General features: G+C 43.4%; 1 long non-coding RNA gene across 1 annotated transcript; it reads right to left on the minus strand.

Moving 5' to 3' along the window:
• Window positions 1-422: 422 nt before the first annotated feature.
• On the minus strand, window positions 423-5,940 carry LOC128148474 (uncharacterized). Its single transcript, XR_008237292.1, has 3 exons — window positions 5,920-5,940; window positions 4,544-4,748; window positions 423-924 (listed from the first exon to the last, which is right to left on the minus strand). It is a non-coding gene; the product is annotated as an uncharacterized LOC128148474 (long non-coding RNA).
• Between the last annotated feature and the right edge of the window lie 3,581 nt (window positions 5,941-9,521).

Consider the following 9,521-nt stretch of genomic DNA (forward strand, 5'->3'; position numbering starts at 1 on the left):
AGCCCGCCGCCGCAGCCCGCTCCCTCCCCGCTGCCCGCCGCCGCAGCCCGCCGCAGCAGCCCGCTCCCTCCGCGCTGCCCGCCGCCGCAGCAGCCCGCCGCCGCAGCAGCCCGCCGCCGCAGCAGCCCGCCGCCGCAGCAGCCCGCCGCCGCAGCAGCCCGCCGCCGCAGCAGCCCGCCGCCGCAGCAGCCCGCCGCCGCAGCAGCCCGCCGCCGCAGCAGCCCGCCGCCGCAGCAGCCCGCCGCCGCAGCAGCCCGCCGCCGCAGCAGCAGCCCGCTCCCTCCGCGCTGCCCGCCGCCGCAGCCCGCCCGCTGCCCGCCCGCTGCCGCCCGCTAGGTGGCGGGCGAGGCGCTGGCATGGCAGGCGCGTTCCCCGCCGCTCCCCGCCGGCGGCCGCCTCCCGCCGTGGGGACGCACCTCAGGTGCTGCAGCCGCCTGCCCAGAATGAGAAGAAAGGGTAGCTTGCTTTTACCAGACCGAGGGTGGGTAAAAACACCGATTAACTCCCCCTTTTCTCCACTGCTGTGAAGCCCTATTGCTCGAAGTTCAGAGGCTCTGAACAGTAATATGTCCTGTTCCTTGGATCCTTTGGTCTGCGAGCTAAGGAAAACCATTCCCTCCGAGTTCACCTTTTGTTTACTATCTTCACTTGAAAATATTACCTGCTATCACGCAGTCATCCTGAAAAATCCCAAAATCTTTTCCCCGGAGCCTTCGCCACCCATGCGCACGGCTACTTACCAAAAAGTCTCTCATATCACCATATTCAGAAGTGGGAGCCTGTGAAATCCACCGCATCGGGCTGTGATGACATCTCCATCCACATTTAGGTTATCCACATTTATTTTACCTCTATTCTTGATTTTGCTCCCAAGAAACTGTTTCTTCAGCGTTTTTGCAGCTTGCTTCAGCATAAAGAATGCAACTGTAAAACAGCACGTGTGAAAGCTACAGAAATGTTTAGGACAGGAATCTTCTAATGAGAAGATTAGATTAGATTAGAAGATTAGATTCCTTCTAATCTTCCAATGAGATTGGCCTGTTTGTCAGTTTGTTAGCGTACACAATGTTTTATCAAGGAAGTCATATTAACTACGCTGCCGACATTGCATTAATATTTCTTGCTTTCTGTCTGTTCACGTTACTAACCTAAGTGGCTGTGTCATACCTGTGTGCCAAAGTCACAAAAACTGACTTAAAAGCCTCTCAGAGATGCTGAGGTGGTTGAGTTCATCTGAATTTGTGTTTCTGCAGCAGTCTGCTCTGATGGGACTCCCACATTTCAGAACAAAAGCATGCTTTTTACTCGATCTCTCACATCTGACACGTTCTTAATGTTTCCTGGATTAGGTCTGAGTCGCCATGCACAGAATAAACTATAACAGCCTAATTTTGGATCTAATTGGGCCAGAATGACTTAAGAGTAACTTCAGGAAGGTCACGGGCTTCTGCCTTTGGCTCCAGCACCACAAAAAGCAGTGCCAGTGCTTAGTGTCAAGACGCACTGGAAATGAAAGCAGTTTGGGATTGCAGTTAACCCTGGATTCACAGTATCAGGCTAATTAACAGTGCTATAAAATGCTAGCAGAGAAGGTGGACAGATATAAAGGAAAGGGAAAAAGAAAAGGAAGAGAGCAAGATAAGGATAAACAAAAAATTATTCAAGTTATATATAGGGGAGTTATAAGGTACTGGTCTTCATCTTTGGAGCCTCTTCATGTGTGTGCACAAGGGCCTGCACGTGTGTGTTGCCCCAGCACATGACCATAGTAGCTGCTGCTGGAGAACAAGTAAGAAAAGGAAATGTGGAAGGAGATGGTGAAGAGAAACGGAAAGTTCTCTAGAATAAGGAAGCCTGTTATTTTTTACTTGTCTTTGAAGACTGATGGACTTGCATAAACTTGCATAGCTTCCACATGGAAGAACTGATTGTTTTGAAAACGAATGCAGAGATTCACTGCTGGGTAGAGCTATTTCAAAGCAGTAAAACAGCTGGCTCTTTAAAATGTTTTTGAACAGTAACTCTGAAAAACTCTTAACGGTAGCAGCACAAATAAGGCAGCATTAACGAATTCAGTCCTTGCTGGTAAAATACTGCTGTGCTTTTGAAGTAAAAATTTCACACTGGTTTTGTTTGTTTGCTAGGAGTTCATCTCCCTTTTTCACTTTCTTTTAATCGAATGGGATTTTGATTCTGCCTGTCATTTTGAAGTAGACTGGAAAAGAGGGAAAGGCCCCTGTGAGAAATGAATTTAACAACCAAATGCTGCCCCTGAGAAACCAGAGTGGTTCCTCTGTGCCAGGGGGCACCCGCACAGAACAGGGGGGCTGTACGCTGCTCACAGGCTTAGTGTTGCCCAGCTCCCATTTGGGCTTCAAAGGTCATTGGCAACATTTTTTAAAATGTTCTGAAATTTGAGAGATTTGAAAGTCTGTCCACAAGAGTCATGAGGAGCTCTGGGTGGTGGAAGCTTTTAGCTGTCCCTTATTTATTTAGGTGCCTAAGGAAAAGCTAACACCTAGTATGAATCTTGCATCAGTGCCCAGTTGTCAAGTTCTGGTTTAGCTCCTAAGTTCTGTTCAGGTTTTCTCTTAGAAAAACTAAAACAAAATCCTGTACTTTCAGTACTGCCAACACACATGAAGTTTCAGTTCAAACTGAATTAAAATCATTAAGATCTGTTCAACATGAGTTTGGCTCTGCCTGAGTTGCCAGGATGCCTTATGTCAAGTTGAGAGGAAGTTTGGGTTTTTTGGGTTTTTTTTTTTGGTTGATTGTGGTTTCTTTGGTAAAAAGTTTGTGTCCAAGTCCCACTATCCAGGACTGCAAAGGTCACCCTGCTTGCTCCCAAGGGCAAACCCTAGAGAAATAGGCCACTCACTCAGAAATCTCCTACCTCCACATCCAACATATTGTTTCCTTATCAGGAGATACCAGTTTTGGAAGAACTTGATTTCAGAGTATGAAGCAGTTCCACAGACCACTTAGGCTTGACCTTCAAATGCCTTAGATAGATACAAGCCTTGAAAATGACCGTCTGCACCCTGGGAACTTTTGTGGGGAAAAAAAGAACTGGCCAGGGTGTATATTCTTGACTGTGTTGTTGAGTCAATGAATTGCAGTGCTCTAAAGCAGCTGAAGCCTTAGTTAACCATGAATAGCTTTTCTTAATCTAGGAAAAGAGGGTAACAGTACTAAGACTGACAGTTTGTGAATGTCTATGTTAAATATATGCATGCCCGCATATGACAGGAAAGGAAAAGGAGTCCAGAGGTGGAAAAGCAATTTTGTATTCCAGTGTCTATTATGTGGGAAGAGCAAGGAGCCAAGGAGACATACCCGGGAGCAGACCCATGGCTTCTGCTGTGTTGCTCAGAGTCCTGGCAGTATGACGGGCCCAGTGCCACATGGACATCCCAATGCCCCCCCAAGAGGCTGCCAGGAACCTGGCAGGGGAAACAGCTGGAGTGGCTAGAAAGCCCATCCAGCTCTCATTGGCAGCATTTTCAGCATTGCAAATGCTTGCCTACCTGAACTTGCACCGTCAATGCTTCAATGTGACGTGCCCAGAAACAAGGAGAGGTTTTGCCAGACCTTCCCAGCAGCAGAGGAGTGGAATATGGATCTGGGACAAGTGTGACTTTTGCCTTCACTACAGCTAATCCCAACACTATGCAGGCAAGCACCCTTGATGAGAGATAGGGACAATAAATTCTGTGGCTTTGTTTAAGCATCGACATTTGGGTATTTGGGGCAAAATGCTTCACAGAAGCAAAGGCGCTGATTTATCTTTTCCTCCATCTTTATATTTTGATTTCAAAATACAGCTTTTTCATGAAGTGTCTATGCTACCCATTACAAACAGTTATTGTGGCTCATCTATCATATACATGTTTGCAGATCACACTGCGCTGTGATCTGCTTTCACAGCATTTAGAATGTGCAGCTGCAAATGGGAATGTAGGAGGGATCAGCGTTGAGGGGTTTGCATTTAGCATCACCTACTGGAATCCCAAAACTAAAAATGAGCCACAGGAAAACAGCAGTGCTCTGCTTTGCATACACTTATGGCCAATGAGCAATTCCAAGGATCCAGGTCTGATTTCACAATTCTGCACATGCACCCCTGCAAATCTTTTCAATATCTGCAGTGATAAATGTGTAGGCATCTGAGGGTTGGATTCAGATCTGAAATTAGTATTTACTTCTACCAATTAGGAGTAGACAAATGCTCTATGATCATTACCCTAATAAAGCCAGAACTTTACCTGTGGAATTGAAAAATTGTGTTTGAAGAGAACAATCGCAAGATCTTTAAGTATGCTTAAGTTCCTCTAACTCCCACTGATTTCAGTACAGGCACCTAAACTGAAGTTAAATATGTAAATACTTGTCCCTATCGTATTAGGCCGGAGAGAGAATTTTGTTCCTGTTAAGATTATTGCTACTGTGACATGAAACTGTATGACATGAAACTGTGTGACATAAAGTAAATGAATATAGCAAGAAAGTCAAAACGTCCATGAAAAATATGTTCACATACCTGCTCTATCTTCCTAGCCCTTTCTTTCTTTCTTTGCTTATTTGTTGTGCTTCTTCCTATGATCTGTTTTGGTCACTCTCAACAGGAAAACCCCATTATAGTAGGTTTTCTTCAAACTGATGCCAGCTAATTTAATTTCAGGCAGAAATTGAACCTTGTTAGGACTGGCTAATTCTTGCAGCTTTTCTGATTTGAGCTCCAGGCACTAATATAAGGGAAATATTTAACAGTACTTCGTAAATTGTCTTAGTAGTAGGAACATGACTTCGAGACCAACTGTAAAGCCTACAGCAACTTCATGATCATGAGTATTTACACAGCTAACTAATCCAGAGAGTTTTCATCAGCCAGCCAGGCACAGGAACAGGTCACCCAGCTGCTGTGGCCAGTTCGCTCGGGGTTTATCTTGTGAAATTGGAAGACTTGCCACAATACTCCTATAATCACTTTAGCAATAATTTCTTGGGCAAACTGTTCATGAGATGATAGCCTCAAACCACAAAAGAAGCTTCAAACTTTTAGTCAAAAAGCACTTTCTTTCTTTTCTTTTTTCTAAGGGCTAAGTGCTCTGTGCAAGTTCTTGACTATGAATAGCTCATCCTGCCTTCTAACCCACGGGCTGAGGCAGTGCTGTACGCTGGCCCCATATAACCATCCCTACACAGCTCTGCCACTCACCTGCTGACCCCAGGCACTCACTGCTGTTCCATCAGTGTGGTATTGTTATCCCAGCCCTACTCACATATTAGGCAAATTAATCTTTTTTTGTTTGTTTATTTTTTGCATGTCGCAGATATATTCTCTCTCATTTAGGCGAAGAATACCAGATGTATGTTTATGTGGACATAACTGTCTGTATCATTTCTGAATACCTCAGCACTCCTCGGGATCATGCTTAGGCCCATACTTAGTTTGTCAAAACCTGAGGAAAATCTCTCCCTTTGCATCATTTCACTGATTTGCATCAAATGATTTTGCATCATTTTACTGATTGATGGTCTGATCCTTACTGTCTGATATTTTCTTTTGTGAGTGCAACATAAACTTGGGTGCAGTTGAGCCTCCTGTTTCACCTTCATTGGAAAAGCTGATCTTATGACTGGGCTTGTAAATGTTCTTGATCACTTTGCAAGGTTGCAGTGTAGCATATGGGGCTTAGAATTCCAGTCACAGGGTCCATCAATGATTTAATATTTAACAAGAAAATGACATTTGCCAATCACACCTATTGTAAATTTACGCAGCCACATTTCCCCCAGCTATCTATGTGAAGTGGACAGATACTGTATTAACAGCTCAACATGTCTCCAGGTATTTTTAATCCCTTTCCTCCCACTCTGTTCTTCTATCAGGCAGTCAGCTTAGGTCAGACTCACCTCAGTGGCCCAGCACAGCAGTCTGCACTTAGAGGCAGAAAATCTGAATCTTCGCACTGCTGACCTTATTGTTTTACAGACTATTGATTGCAAGTCATCAGGTTTCAGCGGTTCAAAGGGATCGACTTCTGGAAAAGACAAGCAGAAAGAAGGAATGAAGTCATAGACAGGATGAGGGCACTATTGCAACTGAACTGACCAACAGCATTAGGCTGATTTCATGTAATGTGGATAAATAGGAATGAAAAGTGGTTCTCTAATCTCTTCTACGCAGCATCGGAACACAGCCAGCCAGAAGTTTGCAGCACATTGGTGTGCCCACGTGGCCTGCAGAGAAGGGGGTGGTGGCGAGGACCACAGCACGGGTTGGGTGAGACAGGTGTCCTCCTCCAGGGGCTGCGAATGGAGCAGAAGCTCCATGTTTCTCCCCATGGGCCCAAGTCCACCTTATGCTTTGGTCTAGACAGAGCAAGAGGCACCACCTAGTACCAAAGCCAGGGTGGAATGAGTAACAGGGTTGGTAACAAGCCCACCAGCCCTGTTCAGGCTGCTCCAGGAAGGGAAAACAGTGACAGCAGATGGCAGTGCCCAGGTGAGGGCTGGGGGTTGCTGAGCAGCTTCTCAGGGCCGTTTGACTGCTGAAGGGCAGTGGGGATGGGAAGGGCAATGCAAACAGCTAGAGCAGAGAGCCTGAGCACCCTGGAGGCAGGGTGAGGCCACCTCTGACAGACCTGTCTGAATCTCCCAGACCTAAACGCCCCTAAGTGCCCACCACTTCCCTCTGGCTCTGGCGCGGGACAGAGGGAGCTGTTCCAAACGTTTAAAACAAAGATGGAAAAATAACACATTTGGCTGGAAGAAGGGTTTTGCAAAATTTCATAAACCGGTCATGGGGATTTATTTAAATACTAGGCTTCAAATGTTGCATAACAAGCAAATAGATGCAGATAATTTTTATGCATCTCACCAGCACTACAAACAAGACCCTTTTTTCCAACACTCAATCACAGTATTTAAAATATGTTTCCTCCCTTGAGATACTGGTAATCAAGATTGTCAAAAGGGGATTTTTTTTTTTTTTTTTTTTTTTTTAATTCTTCAAGTTGGGAATATTTAAGACAACTTCGAGAAGATCTTTGTTTACATTTTGGTTTTCTAAGTCTCCTTTCATAAATATATTTAATGCAATCCATGCAAGACAAATAAGACCAGTTGTTTCCCAAACATACTCACCTACTGCAATGAATTTACACTATATAAACACATCCACATCCACCCTTGTGCAGTAACTCAGAAATGTGGCAAATGTTGTACCCTCTCGGGACCATGAATCGCAGGAGACCAGTGTCTCTCTGTCCCTCTCCACAGCAGGGACCTGAGATCCACTGAGGCTCTGACCTTGCTCCGCAACCTGTGCTACTCAGCTGTGCCTCCTGGTCTTTCTAATAAAGTATGGTAGCAAAATCTAGCTATTTTTTTGCTATGTTTAAATTGCAGGTTTTGTTTGCCCTTTGTTCCTGTTATTATATTGTATTTATCAAAACTGCGGCATCAAATGTCTGAAGTGCTACAGGCTAGAGGAGATTAAAAGTAACAACCAGCAACGCAAATTAGCAAAAATTCTAATTTTAAGTCCTGTTGTACTTGAACCTGATGCTCGTCCCAGCCTGGAAAACTTTTTCAAAGGGAAGCAGCATAATCCCAGCCAAAACTAGGAAAATGGCAATGACAACCAGTTGAGAGTGTGTGACCACATCCTCCAGTTCCTCAATCAGAGTCATCATTTTTCTCATCTCACAAACAGAAAAGTCCCGTTAGAAGATATCTAGCAAAGAGCTCTCTCCTCCTCACCAGCAGTCCTCTGATCTCCGCACGAGCCACAGCTCAATACAGTTGCATACATTTCTACCAGCTTTTCTTTAAAGTATCTTTAACTTTAAACACTTTAAAGTGTTTTTCACTGGCTTGGCTTCTTTTTGATGTTGCTATACTTACAGAGTGAAATGCACATTCTACCTTTTGTTCAAATGGAGATGGTATTTCCCTAGAAAATGGTTTAATTTTCCCTAGAAATGTTTTCATTTTCACAAAAGAGTCAATGAAACTAAATTTCTGAAGTTACATATAACTTACCAAGGTTTAGACTAACAACAGAAATAGTTTGGAAAAGTATACTTTTGTGTTTTTATTAACAACTGCTTTTCTCTACAATTCTTAACACTTTGTGATATTGCATGTAGTAAGAATTTTAAGACATCAGTGTTACAACATGGCACTCCGATTCAGGATGCACCATTTGATATTAGACTCATCAGGCCTTTAGGACACAAGTTAGGCTGTGAATTTCAAGGGTATTTTTTGATGAACTATTTGCAAATGAGATGTATTCCAAATGTTTGCTCATTTAATTAGAACATAAAAGATTTTTCTCTTTGACTGGAGCTTGCTTCTGACCCTTCTTGCCTGTGTGTGGTTTGTATTGTTCTTGGCTAATGAGATATAGGATATGTACTAAACATTTACACATTAAAGGCATCCTTCATTCAGCATGAAGGTGTTGATACATCAAGGATACCTCAAACATGCTGAGATTCCAACAACTTGTCAGACAAATTAGCACCTTACCAATCGGGGGTAAAATTGAGTTTCACATTTCTCCCTGGTGGGAAGAAAAAAAAATCAAAAATCACTGTAGTTTAATGCTTTCTTTGTAAATACGAACACAAAAAGCTTTATCACCTCTGTAGTGTAAATTATAGCTCTGACCAACTATCTGATTTTTAATTCACTGGTTTTAAATGATCCCAGGCAGTTCAGAGCAAATCCATTGTGTCATTCCTCTCTTAGGGCAGACATCTCCCCTCTTTTATTTCTTTCACAATTATTTAAAATCTACACCTATATTTTAAAATGGAAGAAAATCAAAGTCTCAAATCTGTATGTTCCACTAGCATATAACTACCAGGGGTTTTTAACCAAAACTCTAAGGAGTATGTAGAATTAAGGGACTGTATGGCAATGAAACTATAAAGGTTAAATTCTTCAATTTTTTTTTTTTTTTTTTCAGCTGACTAGCACTGAAAGTTAGTGCTCAGTGCTTCAGATTGCTGGCACTCTGCATGAGACATTCAGAGCACCAGAAAGACCTACTGTCAGATAATCCAGCCTAATCAAGTATCCCAATCGAATAACTGGGCTGGGATTAAGGTTAAGATCAACCTTAGGTGCTGTAGACACTGCAGCATGAACCAATGACCATCCTTTACCTCTAAGTCGCAAATCACGTATGTACTCGGGAGACCATGACATAAATTGCTGCCTACACAAGATTTGGGGAGAGGGGGGTTACTATCATAAACCTCTAAGATAGGAATTATTCATGCATCAAAAGGGCTTTCTTGAACTTACATACCTCACCATGATCCCATCACAAACATACATTTTCCAAGATTATGAGGTCAGCAAATCAAATCAACCTATAATCAAAGCAAAAGGGAGCCTAAGGTTTCTACAGAGATCAGGTATGTACCTGTAGGTCACTCAGTTTCCCCTTGGCAGCTTCTTCATTCTCAATAATCTCAAATTGAGCAGATTTTTTTTAA

This window comes from Harpia harpyja, chromosome 11, assembly GCF_026419915.1.
Source record: "Harpia harpyja isolate bHarHar1 chromosome 11, bHarHar1 primary haplotype, whole genome shotgun sequence".
Taxonomy (NCBI): Eukaryota; Metazoa; Chordata; class Aves; order Accipitriformes; family Accipitridae; genus Harpia; species Harpia harpyja.